A 12,036-nucleotide genomic window follows, 5' to 3' on the forward strand; every position below is an offset into this window, starting at 1 on the left:
CCAAAATTCCTTAGAGTTTAACTGATGAACTTTTAAACAGATGCACTAACATCTGTGTCACTGACTCATAATTGTTATTCATGCTCTATTTATCATGGTGATTAGGTGGAATTAAAATTTCACGATGAGCTCTGATTTGTCATGTCTAGATATCAGGGCAAGGTGACTTACTTTTGACTTTTAAAATCATTTAGAAATGATGTCTCTTATCCACAGAGCCCGAGGCTCTTTATATTCTTCGTCTACAGGTAAGAAGCTGTTACTGGCAGAAACTGAGAAAGATTTTCCACTGGAAAATTATTTTGAGGCTTAAAGGATTTACCAAATTTGTGGAAATACAAGGGCCATAGACAAGACTGAAGCACATGCACTGAATGAGCGTTCACAGGAAGTCACCTGTTTACAGTTTGTATTTAGTGCAGCACGAGCCTTTTATTCTTCTAGCCTCCATTAGTTTGTAGCTCCATTCCAAGCTAGCCTCTGTGGTTTATTAACGTGCATTTCAAAAAATAGCAATATTAAGCAACGATTAAGCAAACAAACTGTGTACATATACTGAGATTTATAGTCATATCATTACAGAATTCTTTTGAACCCAGCGTCACAATACTGCTGCGGTTTGCTCAGTAAAAAACAAAGTCGGCATTGTCTTGATTAAGACTCAAGTTCCTGTTATGAAGCAACTGAGTGTTTGCTGGTTTGAATGTCACTGCTCGCAGACCACACATATTTCAACATGAAGCATAACAGCTCGTAAGTGTCAGAACGATCATGCTGGAGGTCCTCTGTCCTCCCTAAAGAAACCTCAAACAAGGGCAGGAATTCATTCAATGTCTATAAGGCTTTCAATGCATTTAATTAATCCGCAGCTATAAAATTAGTTTGTGATGGAGTATTGCTCCGCCTGAAGCTGGAAAAAATGCTTCAAATAAAGTGCAGAAGTCGATTTTCCCTTTTGTATACATATGGTCAACGTATTTTTATTCTCCAACCAAGAACCAAAGAACAGGCTTTTCTTCCAATAACTCAATAACTATATGGACCGTAAATAAAAGTCACGCATTGTTACATCATCTGTGTGTTTGGATGTTCAATGTTAGCCTTTTGTCAGCCATCATGTTGTTTCCTTTTGAAACCAGGAGTAACCATATTCGGACAAGACATTGATGTTATAAAAATTCTCTCTTCAGGCTGTTTTTTAAAGGACGGAACTATCCACAAAGGAAAAATGCATTTTTTTGTAGCAGGTTGTAAATAAATATATTTCTGCTGTTGGACATTTTAATGTGGAAGTCTATAGGAATCAACTCACTTTTGGAGCCAGCCTCAAGTGTCCACTAAAGGAGCTTCAGTTTTTGGTACTCTACACTGCCCGCTTGGGTCATACAGGTAAACATCCATGGATTAAACACCGATACATTGAGTGAGAGCTTATGCGCACTGAGTTTTGGGTTGTAACACCAAAAATGATAAGCGAGAGCAACGTTTAGCACAAATACTGACGTCAGTTCACTGGCATCATAAAGATTCACCAACAGCTGTTCCCTACACCTGCAAAAATCATCCCTATAATAAATAAACAGAAACCCAAAAACTTCATAAGACAAGAACACTCACAAATAGTGCACACCAATCAAGACTCAAACATTGTAACTGAGACTGTAGAAACGCACAACCGTGGCATGGAGCAGAAGCTGCAAATCTTCAGGGTGACAGTGTTGTGATTTATGGCTCGCTCTCATTTTACGACTTGTAGAAACTTCACTTTAAGTGTCGAGTTACTGATCTTCGGTCCTTGACAAACTCATAAACCTTTACGACTGAACTCATTTGCATATTAGTTCTGAAACAGAATGTTTACCTTCAGGCAAATATCACACAATCAATGTTGAGCTGCAGCAGCTGATGTTCGAGTTTTTATCGTACCATCACAGATTTACACATCAGCTCATTTATAGGATTTAACTGAAAAATAAGAATATATGTCACTGATGTTATTGCTGCTTTTATGTCTCTATGACATAAGAGAATAACAATTTCTCTCGGGGACAACACATCAGTCACCTCGTCCTGGTTCTCTTCCTGATTTATAACGTCCTTCAGATGTCAGAAAGTTCACATTTCTAAATATTTTAAAGTCTTCTTGGCAAACGAACAGCTGCATGTTTTTTTTAAACGTGGGGCTTGAACTGAACTTGAAGGCCCTGCAGTCATAAATCCATAAAATCAGTTAAACACAACAAGTATGTTAAGCACCGGTATTTTTTTTCTTCCATGACTCCCGCTCAAGATTGGCACAAATCAGATCAAGTAATGAACGTTTCAAATCTTACTAAATATACATTAACGTGAAAATACTAAATAAAGTCAAAGTCATGACGTGGGTTTGCTTGGAATGATGGAAATTCAGCACTTACATATCAAGGAAAAGTTTTAGAGTTTAAGGAAATGTGTGTGTCGATTTCTGAGGAGAAATCTGAGCCTGGATATTGTAAAAAGGCTTCCAAGCTCTCAGACATTCCTGCTCTTTAGCACTGCCGTCAGAAGAGTTTTACATGTCATGACTGTGCAGCCTGCATCCCCTCTCTCTGAGGCTGAACTATGAGCAACAGTTTCCTGCTCGTTAATCCATATTACAGGCATCAACAGTGGCGTCACCATCCGTCTGAGCCAAGAAAGCTGATACGAGCACAATTTTTTAAAGTTCTGCTCTAACATTTATGAAATAAGTCCTGATCAGAGTCTGAAGAAGCCCATCATAGTAACCTAAAGACAACCTTTGACTGCTAGTTACTGGAAAAACACAAGCATCTGATACAGCTTAAATAAGTATCTTAGAACGAATGACTTTAATCTAATACACTAAGTTTATTAGAGCTGGTAGAATCAGAATCCTGTTTCCCTCCCCAGCCCTTCACCGAGCCTGGTTCTGTTGGAGGTTTCTTCTTGTTAATGGTGAGTTTTTTCTTCCCACTTTCACCAAATACTTGCTCATAAGGGTTGTCTGATTGTCGTCTGTTTCTCTCCATTATTGTAGGGTTTTAATATTACAATAGAAAGCACCTTGACACAACTGTTGTGATTGGACACTATATAAATATCTGTGCTCAGCACTGTTCACCTGCAGCTCAGGACCACAGACTCTCTGTCAAACCCCTTCTTTTCTCTGTCAGCTGGCTTAGAAGAATGCCTGAGGCGATATCATGTGCTTCAGCCATCATTTGACTAAACTTTCCCACATAATCCTGGTAGGAGTCTCGACACTGCTCTCTTTCTATCACAAACAAACAAGTCTGTTGAACCCTGAGTGGCCTACCACAACAAAACCTGTGCAGAGAAGCTTCTGTCTTCAGAACAATACGCTTACAGGCACGTATGACCTCTGGGAGATTTCTTTTTCAGTAGCCTTTTTGTGGCTGGCTCCATCCTCGTTTATCCTCAGTTAACCCTGGGAATAAAATGTAGCATATTCCATGTCCACAAAGGCGATATTGCTGCGCCAGCTCAGCAAGCCATCTCAGGATCTGCTGTTTGCATTTGGAGTGTGAAGCCTGAACTGCTCCCTGACTCTCATTCCTGTCGCAGTCGCTTAAACGCTGTAGAAGTTGGCGATTGAAACGAGCCTTCATGCTTTATGTACTTGTTTTTAGCTTATTTTTGTTTCTTTTTTATATCATTATTTTTATTTGTTCTACAACTACAGCTTGTTAGGATTTGGGGAAGGCCTGAGGCCTCTTCCTCTGAAGAAAGAAAGGCCTTTACATACTGAGCATGAGACAGTTGTACAAATGTTTCATGGGTTTGTTTGGACCAACTGCATAATTTTGCTGAATAAATCTGGAACATTCTTTTTTTTTTGGAATAACCTTGTTGGGGTTTTTTTGCGTCTGCCAAATGCAGTGGTCTGACCAATCAGATCACTGCATTTGGCAGCAAGCGCGCTCGCAGGTCAAAACATGCACTGGTACTGAACATACTGTGACTGTTGTGATTTGGAGCTGTATAAATGAAATTTAATCGAATACGGAAAATAATATCATTTTACCTCAGACACACAGTTGCCAACTGCCAACAGGAGCTCAAACTGCTCCACTGACGTGTTGAAATATGTACGACAGCTTCAACTCATGGAGCAAACCAGCTTCTGAGAATTGGATGAACCCAGAATCTCAGTTTCTTCCTTTTATGTAGAAACATCAGGACCAGCTTGTCATCACTTGATGTCCACTTCATTTTTTTCCACAGTTTCTTGAGGACGAGTTTTCCATAAAAATGCAACACTGCCAGTGTTGTGTGCAAATGTTAGACAACAAGTTTGCATCCAGAAAATTGGAATTTTTTATCTCTCTTTTTTTTTTTTTTTGCAATACACTCAGTATAAAATAGCCTTCACTCTTAGGTGAGCAGGTGGGTAGATTATCCATCCTGCATTACCTTCATTGGTGCTGTGTATCTCTGAAACAGCTGTGGCATTTGCCAGATCACCACCTCCACTCTGGTAACAAATTGGCAAACCTCATTTGACTGATTTTGACAGTTTTGATCAGTAACCCTTGTCTCCTTCATGGTTACCTGGAGTTGCTGCCTCACATCCTGACTAGTTCAGCATCAGTATTCAGGTTTTATGATTCATTCCAGAAAAAAGAACTTACCTGAAATCACCTGCTACCCCTCCCACAGTTCAACATTTATCTTTGATGAGCAGTTGCATCCTTCCTCTCATCACTGGCACTTGTTAACAACCTCCCTCCCTCCCTCTCAACTGAGTAATCACCTGTCCTTATTCAGTCAGATCCTGCTGTTAATCAGCCTTTCAAACACTTCAGCGGTTGTGTGAGTCAGCTTCTTAAGTCCAGTCTTTGTGAAACCATGACAGACCTCCTATAATCGAGTACAGCATGTACCACATTTATTATATTAAAAACATAACATGCTGTCACCTACTCTTATATAAACTTTGGTTTGTCATTGAAAACCCTGAGAACCTCTCCAGATGTGTGCTGATGTACTGACATGTGGATTTCAAACTGACTGCAGGGTGGTGCTCCAAAGTGTCAAAATGTTAATAAATCACAGTTTTACATGGATGGGAATTACAGGCTTGGGGACAAAATCTCATGTGTCATTATAGTGGTCATAAATGTATAATTCAGTGATGTATATTATACCCAAGTGTCTCTGAAATGCACTAAATCCCATCCTCTTGCAGCAGATGGAGGCCCCGTGAAGCCACACCACTGCAGAAAGAATCTCATGATGAAATCGTACAGACAGGATTTCATCCCAAAGGGCTCATGTGACTTTTTTCGAGCTAAACGAGTCTTTAATTTGTTTAATCGTGAAGTATGAGAGCACACAGCATGAAAACCGGATCGAGCACGTTTCCATTTTTTGTTTAAAAATATCATAATACAGCATAACGAAGACGGAAACGATGACATGAGAAAACTATGATCCCAACTGAAATTGATTCTGGAAATCTGGCTCTGAAATCTCCTGATTGCTGGTAATCGTGGTAATTTATGAAGAACGTACCCGTGCAACAACTTCAAGACTTGCAAAAGTTCAGATTAACAATAACACAGTGCAGTGATTATCTTGGAGAAGCAAAACTGTTTCCTGCGCTTTAAACACCAGAATAGGGTTATCAAGTGAGACTTAACATGACAGTAAATATTTTTTTAAAAGGAGTTGCTCAAACCACAGTTTATGTAGCTAAAGTGGAAAATATTCCAACACCTCAGGCGATTGGAAAAGCCCCCAGTGTCCATAAAAATGCTGGCATTAAACTCAGTGGGGAAAGGAAAATGTTTGTTCTCTCGTGCCTGTGTGCGAACATAAACACTGATCTCCTGATCACAGAGCAGTAAATGTTGGACACTTTTCTGTCAGTAATGGAGATGTAAAACATTTCTGGTTCACACCCTGCCATGGCTGTACAAATGTCAGTTTAATGCCTCGAGTTTTCCCTGTCATGATCCCAAAATTTACTCCGTGTCATTATCTGGACATAATTTCACTGATTTTGAATAATAAAGTACAATTTTGACTACCTCCCTCATTTTCTCCCTGGTGCTGTAGAAGGACTACACGCTCAGTTTACAGACTGTGCCTCTGTGGATATTGCTAAACTCTCTGTACCAGTGTTGGAGATCAAATGTACAGAAAAGGGTCTGGTCTTGCATCCTGGATGGAAAATGTGGAAATTGCACAGAAGTAGGGAATGGATGTTGAGCTTTTAACAGCATTTCTGTGCATTTTACAGTCATTTTACTGACAAAAGCATCACTCACCAAATATCATATTTTTAATTTTCTGTGAATTCACACACGTTTTCTGTTTTTTATTAAAATGACAGTCTGGTAATGAGTGGCCACTAATAATTATTTTACACACACAGCTGTGCCGATGGGTTTCTTTAGTTTACCACAGTGGCATTTCTATGTATATAATATGGAAAGACTGAGGCAGCTTGTTCCAACTGCACTTAGGCAGCAATCATTTTTAGGCTTTTTACAAAGGTTAGAACTTCACTGGCCCGTCCGCAGAGTATAATTAGTAAGATTAACAAAATAGTGAAAAATATTTTACGAAATAATCAAAAAATTTCTTATATGGAAAAACTATGTAACATCAAGGAAAATGGCAGCTGTCCTCAAACAGCCAATCAGCCACCCGAGTTCAGAAACAGGAGTCAGTTGGGTTGTTTTGACTAGAGATGGACCGATCCGATATTACGTATCGATATCGGTCCGATACTGACCTAAATTACTGGATCGGATATCGGAGAAAAATAAAAAATGTAATCCGATCCATTAAATATCACGAAAGCACCTCACAAAACTTGCAACACGCCGTAACTCACCTCAGAACGTTAGCACGTCGGAGCACTATGCATCACGTGATAGAGCGGCTGTGGCATGCGGGACCTGTCGGTGGTCTGGATAGCATGTGGAGCTTCGCTAGCAACCTGGCATTTCATCTCCGACAAAGTTATCCCCGAGAGAAGTAAAGCAAGTGTGTAAGTCCATCTCTGAATGTTTGTAAAGCATTCCTGCGTTAAGCTTAACAAGCGACTGCCTCTCCTGCTGCTACTTCAATCATGAAACTGCTTAACGATCAGCTGATCGGCTTTTCTGTCGCGAGTCCGTGTCTCTAGTTTGCTTTTGGCCCACTTTGCACCAGAAAGAGGAAACCAGCGGCTGAACAACAGCAGCACGTTTAAGCTTGATCAGCTGTTGTTAGAATGTATTTAATATTACTTTCTACTCCAGGATCTTTTTCTACGTAGCTGACGCTGGTAACTGTGCAGGGGCGGATCTAGCAAAGTTTAGCCAGGGGGGCCGATAGGGCATTAACAGGGAAAAGGGGGCACAAAGACATACTTTTCTTTCTTATTCTCATTTAAAATGTCTAGCTTTTAATTATTTAATATTTATCTGAATCTTACACCCAAAGTTTTAATCTGATGTAAAATGAATAGAAGTCAATTACTGTATATAGTAACTATTAAGTCTAATATATATACCCTAGTAAGCTATAGTACTTTTTCCTTTGGGAAGGTACCATCTGTGCAGTCTGCAATTTTGTTGAAGAAAGATGTTGAATCTATTTAATATTTCTTGAAAAATAATTGATTTCTGTGTATTTTTTTTCACACTGCATCAAATTAAGGTTGATTACGTCGATTAAGCATCATGAGGTGGAGCGTGAGGGGTGGTTCCCTATTTTTTATTTATTTATTTTTGTTGTTGCTGGGAGTTGGAACCCTATTAGTTAGGTTGCTTAATATTTATGCTAAGTACTCTTTAAAATACCAGAATAGGGAGGATGGTGTAGGTTTAAGTTTATTAGATTGATCAGTATTGCTGAACTATGAAATATTTTTTTTTGCATACAGGTATAACAGAATAGCTTTAGTGTAGTTGTTGTTTTAAACTTGAGTATGAACTTATACAAAATGCAGCAAGATATTTAAAAAACAGTTTTGTTGATTAAAAAACATTATATCGGATTCATATCGGTATCGGCAGATATCCAAATTTATGATATCGGTATCGGACATAAAAAAGTGGTATCGTGCCATTTCTAGTTTTGACCACAACAGTTTTGAGCGTGAGTGAGTGAGACTGTAGTCTAAGGTGTGTTACCAGGTATTTAAGTGTTTCAGTAAAGCTGGTGAAAACCAACACAAAGAGCTTCATATCAAAGTTAGACCACAGTGATCTTATAGTAACACATACATGTAGAAATGCTGTTTTTTGCAGATGCTCCACGTTAGCAGCAGTGAATCTGGTCTGAGTCCTCATCCCATCTACACAGGCTGAAACAGTATCCACAGTCTCCTTCAATCATTACCAACAGCTCATGGCCACCGTGTCTGCCTTCCCACTCAGCTCTCTTAACCATGACTGTGTCTGTAGGTCTGTTACAAAAAAGACAGGAGGCAAAACTGAAGCTGTCAAGATTTCACTTGAGGGTGGATGAGATCAGAAATGAACACGTAAGAGGGAAGAGGCTCGGGTAGAGCGTTTAGGAGACAAAGGCTGAGGTGGGCATGTGTGCACAGGAGGTGGAGTGGACATACTGAACAAAGGATGTTGAGGATGGAGCTGGCGGGCAGAAGGAAAAGGGGAAGACCTCAGATGAGTTTTGGACCCATAAATGCTTCTATTGTGTTTTTAAAGGGTTTTCTAGAAAAGTGAATGCTATTTATTTTGTAATAATTTCAGGAATGCACCGGCATAAAAACAGAAAGACAGACCCAACAGCGTTTGTGACACCAACTCCACGCTGGTGTATTAATAAGAGAGCCTTTCCTCCATCTGAGTAAAACGCATTGATCATAATTAGAGGGTCTGAAGGGGGAGGACCGGAGCTACTCTCACACATTTTTTCCATAAAGTGAATAATTAATATGAAGAGTGACTACATCAGTCACATCCATTTAAGAAATAAATTACCTCATGTCATTCTGGTAACCGAATGTTTACGAACCGTCACATTTCACCAAAACCAGTAACAGTTTCGATCTAAAGGGAAAAGTATGACACCGAAATGATGATTGGTTTTCCATGTGCTGCAGGTATATAGTGTTCAAATGGCTGCCGGGCTACATGAGCACATTTAATCCTTCTAGCAGGCAGATTGATGAGGTCACCTTTGTTGCTTTGCTGGAAGTGGTGAAATGTTTCAAGTTGACTTTTAAAAACTGCAGCCCTGCAGAAACTAAAATAAAACCACATCTGACGCACGCATTTGAAACTGTGAAAGATTCAAATTCTAGTTTCAAGACTAGCAACCAGTGCATAATGCCACTCCACCCTATTCCAAAGCATGACTTTACCCTTTGGGTGTAAGCCACCCACCTGAAGCTTTTATTTCCCTTGGGGAGTTTACTTTCTCAAATTAACTTAAGTGCAACTTAACCTTTAGCTCTGAGCCTAACTGGATGATTCTGGAAAATGCTAAATGTTTTGGAAAGGGCAGAGTGTAAGTGTGGCGAGGGACTGGCATAGATGTGTGAGGCAGGTGATGATCTGTGATCCTCAGCCACAAGAGAAAATCCCCACCGGAATCTTCTGAAGAGGGGAAGGATGAGTCTGAGCTTTTGGATTTCTCTCTCTGTTAGTATTAGACTGCCCTGCCTTCTGTAGATGGCAGGTGCAAACAGGACTTACACCTAGAGCAGTTCACCCCTGAAGAACGAGAGAACATCAAATCAAATTCAAACTTGGACGTTTAAAAAATACAGTTTTCATGAAGAAAGAAGCACAGGACTTCATGTTTTGTAATAGTTCTCTGTTTTCCCGTAACTTTGTCTCCCTTGAATATTATCTGGTGTGATTCAACACATAAATTTGTAAGTAATTGTCAGACAATAGAATTTTCCTGCCCACCCACACACAGACACAAGGGACAAAGCGCCGCAGCACATTAAAAACACGAGAAGCTCATGCACGCCAAGAGAAACGGGGTCGATATGCCATCACTGACAAAGTGGATGTAAGTTTCATGCTTTCTGTGGCACACTTGGTCCAAATGTAAAACTCTTCAATACAATAGGACAGTCAAGTTGATCAAACCCTTGACTCTCCTGATGCAGGTATGCCAAGCTTGACTGAGTGAGACATCAGGAATAACCTGAGTGAGAAACATCCTCATGTTTACCATGTGTCCATCTCCGTTTTTTTTTCATGATCATCTTTGAGCATCACTATCATAGTTTCAATAGTAACTGCTTCAATCCATGTCTCCTTTGTACCCACATTTGGACATCAAGTTCATGTTCCAGTTGTGATTAAACGTGGTTGAAAACAAATGTGCACAAAGACACTGATAACACTGTTAAACTAGTAACCGAGAGGAAAAAAACTCACGACACGAGAAACATAATGAGAAAAACGAAGACCGAAAGCTTAGGAAACAGGTAATGACAAAAGAAAGGGCATTGCTATAAATACACAGGAAAGTGATATGAAATAAGACACATCTGGAACAGTGGGCGGGTAAGATAAGTCAGATAAAAGTCATTAAACACATGGGAAGGTAATCACAAAGCAAGGAAAAGGAAAGTTAAATTAAGACATGAAAGAACGCTGACTTAAGTGAAAACAGGACCGAAAGGCAAATAATACTGAGATTTGGAGGCCACGCTAACAAGGAGCCTGTGAGGACAAAAAGACATTAGGACACACAAAAAGGGAAATGAAACCTGTAAGAACAGTGAAAGAAAAAATGAACAACATAGAAAAAACCCAAGAAATGAGAGAATTTAAAAAAAAGATCACTAGAACAGAGATGTCTTGATTCTGTTCATCTGGACGTAACGTTTTCATTGGGAGAAATGTTTCGTCACTCATCCAAGTGACTTCTTCAGTCTCAGCTGACTGCAGGTTTCCCCAATCTTGGAAACAGTACATTTGCATAATAATAATAATAGATTGGATTTATATAGCGCTTTTTCAAGGGACCCAAAGCGCTTTACAACACCATTATTCATTCACTCTCACATTCACACACTGGTAGAGGCAAGCTATGGTTGTAGCCACAGCTGCCCTGGGGCAGACTGACAGAAGCGAGGCTGCCATATCGCGCTATCGGCCCCTCTGGCCAACACCAGTAGGCGGTAGGGTAAAGTGTCTTGCCCAAGGACACAACGACCAGGACAGAGAGCCCGGGGATCGAACCGGCGACCTTCCGGTTACAGATACGCTTCCCAACCCCCTGAGCCACGGTCGCCCCCATAATGACTGAAACCAGCCCACTGAGGGAACATCATAACTGCATAATTATGATGAAGGAACTGACCTCCCAGCCCATTGTTCCTTCGGTGGGCTGGTTTCAGTCATGCAAATGTACTGGTTATAAGATTTGGGGTCAGCGCCTCAGGTCAGTCAGGTCCCACACCTACACAGTTGGCATGAAGCACCCAGAAAGTGCAGAAAATAGGAAATGTTTTTATTCTTAATTCTAATCTGCTGCTATGTCTCTTTTACACTGTTGGAATTGTAGCAACTGCAAGAAACACCAAGGATACCTTTAGATAATTTCACCTTGATCTACAGACAAACTAAAGCGATTTCCATGTCTCCTTTCCCATATGGAAAAGATATATATAAATCTTATAAAGTTTGTATCTGTCTTGTGTGAAACTTGTATGAAAAGCATATAACAGTAAAAACAGATATAAGATCCCTTGAAAAATTATATAATGAAACTTGTATGTTTTGGATACTTACTAAAACAATGTATGAAAGTAATGCGAAAGTGGCCACTTTCATGAGTAAATCATGTAAGCCTTATATGATTTACTCATGAAAGTGGCCACTTTCATGAGTAATCACATATAAGTTTTTACTATTTCTTTTCCGTATGGGTTATTAGGCTGTGTGACATTAAATTTAAGTTTTAGAGCGCTAATGTGAAGTCATATGAGAAATGATAATATATTACATTAAAAATAGTAATAACACTGCTGTTTAAGGTTTATATATCATCATAATATATCTCTGTACGCTGTGGCGCTCATAGGGA

This window comes from Astatotilapia calliptera, chromosome 15 (genome assembly GCF_900246225.1).
Source record: "Astatotilapia calliptera chromosome 15, fAstCal1.2, whole genome shotgun sequence".
NCBI classification, from domain to species: domain Eukaryota; kingdom Metazoa; phylum Chordata; class Actinopteri; order Cichliformes; family Cichlidae; genus Astatotilapia; species Astatotilapia calliptera.